Source organism: Delphinapterus leucas, chromosome 11 (assembly GCF_059928025.1).
Source record: "Delphinapterus leucas isolate spDelLeu-1000000601 "Yukka" chromosome 11, BTC_Dleu_Yukka2, whole genome shotgun sequence".
Classification (NCBI taxonomy): Eukaryota; Metazoa; Chordata; class Mammalia; order Artiodactyla; family Monodontidae; genus Delphinapterus; species Delphinapterus leucas.
In genome coordinates, this window is record NC_143139.1 from 71,911,965 (window position 1) to 71,917,964 (window position 6,000).

The window sequence follows — 6,000 nt, forward strand, 5'->3', positions numbered from 1 at the left end:
GATACTTGAGCAAAAGAAGTGTTAGGAGATACTATATGTTCCAAAAGACAAGAAAAAGTCATCAATCATTAACCTTTCTTAACGCTGCAGTCTAAGGCAAGTACATTGATCCTCCTATACCACATGCAAACAAAAAATACTAACTGGTCTTCTATGTCAAAATATGCTCTATTTATCTGCAAGCATAAATATATCTAACATTCGATATATTCATGAGGCTAAGAATCGTTTCTTGCTCTCCTTTGTATCTCTCTCAGGGCCTACTAAGTGCAGTGGCTAATACCCAATAAGGGCTTAATACATATTTTTTAATTGAATAGAGTGACTTTTCTCCATCAGCCCCTCTTTGCTTTAAGTGGCCTACCACGTATGAACTATACACTATGTTGATGGAAAATGAGTGTAACTTTTATGCCAGCAAAACACCAGCAGACAATAACACCACCATCTGACTCTATGTCTGAATCTGTGTTCCCCAAACTGCACGACTGGCATCATAAAAGTGAGTTAGGATAACTCAATTTAATCATTTCACTGAACAGCTGGAGAACTGCCTGAATATGCCAGCAGTCCCGTGGCCATTGTGATTTGGCCAGATCTCAGTTCCCAAAACACTAAACACAGGTGAGGCCTTTCCAAGAGACCCAAATGGCTTGGGGACACAGCTGAGATGACTCACAGCCATGATCACGAGAAAGCAGAGGGCTCTTGTGTTCGTTGTAGAAACAGGCTTGGAACAGCTTATTCCTGGATATCTGGACAATTCTTGTGGTCAGCCCCCTTCGAGCGTAGGAGGTCTAAGTAATCAGTCATCCCAAGCAGTCAACAATGATCGTGCAAATCCTCAACCTCCATAACAAGGGCTTCTTGATTAATCTGTGAACAGTTCTGTTCTGCTGCTTTAAGGTCAGCTAGTGTGTTGGAACAAAGCACAGTGGAACTGTTGGAACTGAAGTGTCAATGGTAAAGAACTTACTGATAATGCCTTCTTCTAGCTGGCTGTGAAGTGTCTCAGGACCTAAATTAAGACAAAATAAAGAAGACTAGGATTTATAACCTTTGTTTTTTAGAGTAAACATACCATGAACAGTATAGTTTTATCTGAGGTTTAGTGACTTCAGGGTAATTTATGCAAACACGTAAAGCACAATTGGAAGTTTTGAACTCACATTTCATACTGAACTAATTCAACAAACATTAATGAATGCTTACTATGTGTCAAGTAGTGGGGCTGGGTACCAAAATATAATGATGAACAAATGAATAGGGTGCTATTAAGAGTTTATAGCATTTGTTGAATGTTGCATGAATTTACCTTCCATTGATTCCACAGTCAGGATACCACTTCTCCAATTCCAAAAAATAGGTTCTCCATGAACCAATGAAATTTTCAGGCCAAAAACATTTTGAAATAAAAACACAACTCAGAATTAACCTCGGTGAATATGATTGCTTAGTCATCTATAGTAATGTCATTGACAATCAGCCATTGTTAATGAGCCTATGCAGAGACCTTGAACCTAGAAGGAAAAGAAAGTCAACTGACTGTAGAATCTGGATATAGATTTATTCATTCATCCATTTATTTATAAATTTGTTTATTCAACATATATTTTATTGAGTCCCTAATATGAGTACATCCTGTTCTAGGCATTGAAATACCATAGTGAACAAAACAGATAAAGCCTTCCTCTCTTCAAGCTTATAGTGTAGTGAGAGAGACAGAAAGTAAGCAGTCAAGCAAGTAAAAATATATAATTTCACTAAGACGAACTTCTCTAAAGATAAGGAAGGATAAGGTAATAGAAACTGATTGATGGGTTTGGAGGTGAAATAGATGGTGAACATCTCAGCAGGCTATATTTTGGCAGAAAGAGAATACATACATCATAAGAATACATTTAGCTTCCGTTTTTTTTTTTAACATCTTTATTGGAGTATAATTGCTTTAAAATGGTGTGTTAGTTTCTGCTTTATAACAAAGTGAATCAGCTATACATATACATATATCCCCATATCTCCTCCCTCTTGTGTCTCCCTCCCACCCTCCTTATCCCACCCTTCTAGGTGGTCACAAAGCACCGGGCTGATCTCCCTGTGCTATGTGGCTGCTTCCCACTAGCTATCTATTTTACATTTGGTAGTGTATATATGTCCATGCCACTCTCTCACTTCGTCCCAGTTTACCCTTCCCCCTCCCCGTGTCCTCAAGTCCATTCTCTACATCTGCGTCTTTATTCCTGTCCTGCCCCTAGGTTCTTCAGAACCTTTTTTTTTAGATTCCATATATATATGTGTTAGCATACGGTATTTATTTTTCTCTTTCTGACTTACTTCACTCTGTTTGACAGTAAAAATATGGAACGCTTCACAAATTTGCGAGTCATCCTTGCGCAGGGGCCAGGCTAATCTTCTCTGTATCATTCCAATTTTAGTATATGTGCTGCCAAAGCGAGCACTTAGCTTCCATTTTAATTAGCAAAATATCAAGAATATTGCTGAAGCAAGGGGCTGTAGGAAAATAAGAACAGAACCAATAGGTCTTAGCTCAGCCTCCAAGACTCCCCAAAATCCTCAAAATGGTGTCACAGCTGCCTGTGATACAGTTCGTGCAAGGTAAACACTGGTATTTTTTGCAGAGCAAATTCAAGGTGTAGTAAAGTTATAAGCAGCTTCTGAGATGCAAAATAGGGTAACGGGCCAAGACAACAGCCTTGCCAGACATATCATTGCATAGAGAGAAGGTTTTCCAGATCACTTTAATACTTCCTTTAGGATACCAAGAACTTAGATTATAGAGTTCTGCCATGGTGTGGAAAGGATGCCTATCCTCTCACAGCTAAGCCATCACTATGGCAGACAGAGGATGTGTCTTAAAGGAAGTGGAAGAAAGTCTGTCCTTTTATGGACATAAGATGGTGAAAAAGAGAGAGAAGAAAAAAGACAAGTCAACACATGCCTTCAAATTTTTTCCATCTTGGCTTCCACCATGAAAGGAGGTAATATGTCACACATGCAGTACCAATGAGATCCACTACCCCCAATTTAGAATCTGAAATGGGACCACTTAGTAGAGTATGCAATCTAAGGCACAGCCACTCAAAGAAACCTTAGCAGTGTGGTTAGGTAAAGAAGCCTCGATATTTCGCATTCCCAAGCCACCTGCATTTCCCCATTGCTTGGATTCAAAGTGAAATCCAACAGGCCAACCATGGAGCCCACCACAGAAAAGCATAAGGACTCCACAGCTGAAGAGGACCCCAAGAACAGAAGGCCAGATGGAGGAACTGCTAGAGGCTTGGTGGCTGACACAAAGCAGCCAAAGTCCACACTGGTAGAATTTCCTGAGCCAAGAGAACAACCCACAGCTTCATATTCTGCAGATCTCTGCTCTGAAAGCTGGGAGAGAATTCAGTAATCAATGGCCATAACCTTGGAGCTCAGAAGACATCACACCTTAAAGAATCCCAAATCTTCTCCTTTGCCTCGGGGCTACACAAGTTTGAGCAATACTCACCTTTCCACTCACACCAACTCAATGTTAGAAATGGGGCAGGAGGAAATAGAAACTCTCCAAGACTCAATATTTTTCTTCATGTGAGAGACTGAGAATGATCTAAAGGGGTTATTTAAATTGTCAGATTGAACTAATTTTAAAACATACTGGAAATTTAATTAAGTTTTCCCACAAACCAGCATGTGGGAGCTCAGGAAGGGGACAGGCAATAGACAAAATAAAGGAGCTATGTTTCTCTGCACATCTGAATTGACATGTGAGTTAAGTCCTGAACCCTGCCACACAAGTCACACATTTCATCTGACCTCTCTCTCTGATTACCTGTGGGACCCATGTCCTAGGGTTGGAGAAAGAGCTGGTGCAAGAGACTTGGGTCCAAAACACACAGAACTGACATAATTCTTTCTCAGGGTAGTCAATCATTGTACTCAGAATTAAATTAAGAAGTTCCTTCTGAATGGATAAGGCAGGAACTACTTTCTGAGACCTAGTTGTTTAATGGGTGTTGAAATTTTTTCCAGGGATCAGAAAGTCAGAACATGGCCAATGCAAGACACATCATCAAAGAGACAGTGTCCTCTAGAATATAATAGATTCAGACATTTTATGAGGAAAATATAATAGATTTCAGACATGTTTATGAGGAAAAAAAGATGGGAATCATCAAAACTCCCATAACAAGTACCTCTTTTTATAAACTTGCACCTCAAATTAATTTAGTTTCTTAGTTTCAAAAAATCACAAATGAGTTCAAGTTGGAGACAAAAAATAGGCTCTTAAATATCAAACCTTGTTTTTCTTCTTGAGAAACTCAAATATAGTAATGAATAGGGATCAGCGATGTAGGTGTAATTTTAGGAAATCTCCTGACTTTATAAAAGTCCAAATATTAAGATAAAATAAGATGAAAGTACTTATTTTTAAGCAAATATGAAAATAATATAAAACAAAGATTTCCTAAACTAAGAGATTCTTCCTCTGAAGAGGAAGAAGAAAAAATTTAAAAAACAGATTCATTGAAAACATTTAAAAATATTTATTTCCATTTATACTGTTTCTAAATTTGTTTAAAAGATATTTGTGCTAAAATAACTGAAAATTAGCTTGCTGACAAAAAATTCAGCTTAGAAAGAAAAGGAAACAGAGGCTTAACCATTGTTCCTTTACAATTTCTGCCTAGTTTAAAAAATAAAAATAAAAATAAAGTTTGTCTTCATTGTTCTTCTAACATCTTTTCATAACCAGCTTTAATGTGATATTCTATTACATCTTCTTAAATGAAATAATATATCTTTTATTCCACAAATCCATCAGGTATAACATGTAGTCTATACTTTAAACTTTTCCTTTGTAAAGATACCCAGAGATTTCCTAAGAACCCCATGGAGAGTGAGAAAGCACGATTTGTTGTTAAGAAGCCACTTGAAAGACCTTCCAGGTGAAGTTTTTAAAACACCCTCTCACCCAGCAAAACTTTCCATATTGTTAAATCTTATAACCTCTGGTAACCTGTAATATTTGGAGGTGAGGAGGTGACTGATGGCTCACACTTTCCCAAAAGAGCCCCCTGCTCCTACTTGCCTGTAATCACGTTTTAATATTGAACTTAATTTCTTGCTCACAAATTACAAGCCTGTAACAATTACCTCAAGAGTGGCACCAAGAAACAAGAGTGCATTATTACTGCACAATCATCCCTTAATATTTCCAATTTACTCCTTTCATTCCGGGCCTTTGCAAAAGGCCTCATTTATTCTTAAATTCCAGGAACACGGGAGCTAAGAAAAGCTTTGTTGTGTGGCAGAGAGCTCCAGATCTTGCATTCATGAGGAAGGGGAAATCAAATGGGGCCATCCGTTAACAGCTCAGTCCAGAACCCTTATGGAAACCCCGCCTCTTCAAATGACCGATGGGCCTGGGCCTCTTAGACTGCAGGCTGTTTGCATTCAGTCAACACTTCAATTTTATAGGCCTGTGGAGCCAAAGATTACAAGACTTTTGAACTCCAGGCTGCCTCTGTCTGGCTACACCCTCTGTTTCTGGAGCCCAAATCTTTTTTAACAGCTCTACAAAAACAAGCAATTAGGCTAAGTTCTGTTAATCTTCTCCTTTGGACCTAGAGGTAATTACGGATTTTGAATCAACCAGTGAGGAAGCAGAATGACCACTACCAAAGCTTGGAGCTATTTAGGAAAGATCAAACTGTACATCAAAGGCAGTGATAAGGACTGACTCCAGTCCCTTAAAAATGTCCTACTCTTGTTTCATAGGAAGTTCCATACAGTGCTAGGCTAGATTTTTCAGGAAAAGAAGAAATGTATAATTAACATGAATGAGTACTAGAAAAATGTTGGCTATATTCCCTGCACCATACAATATATCTTTGTATCTTATTTACTTTATACATGACAGTTTGTACCTCTAAATCCTCTTCCCTTATCTTCCCCCTCCCCCCTTCCCTCTCCCCACAAGTAACCACTACT

General features: G+C 38.5%; 1 non-coding gene across 1 annotated transcript; it reads right to left on the reverse strand.

The window, feature by feature from the left end:
- Nucleotides 1-2,352: 2,352 nt before the first annotated feature.
- Nucleotides 2,353-2,459, reverse strand: LOC115803470 (U6 spliceosomal RNA). Its single transcript, XR_004024217.1, has one exon. It is a non-coding gene; the product is annotated as a U6 spliceosomal RNA (small nuclear RNA).
- Nucleotides 2,460-6,000: the final 3,541 nt, after the last annotated feature.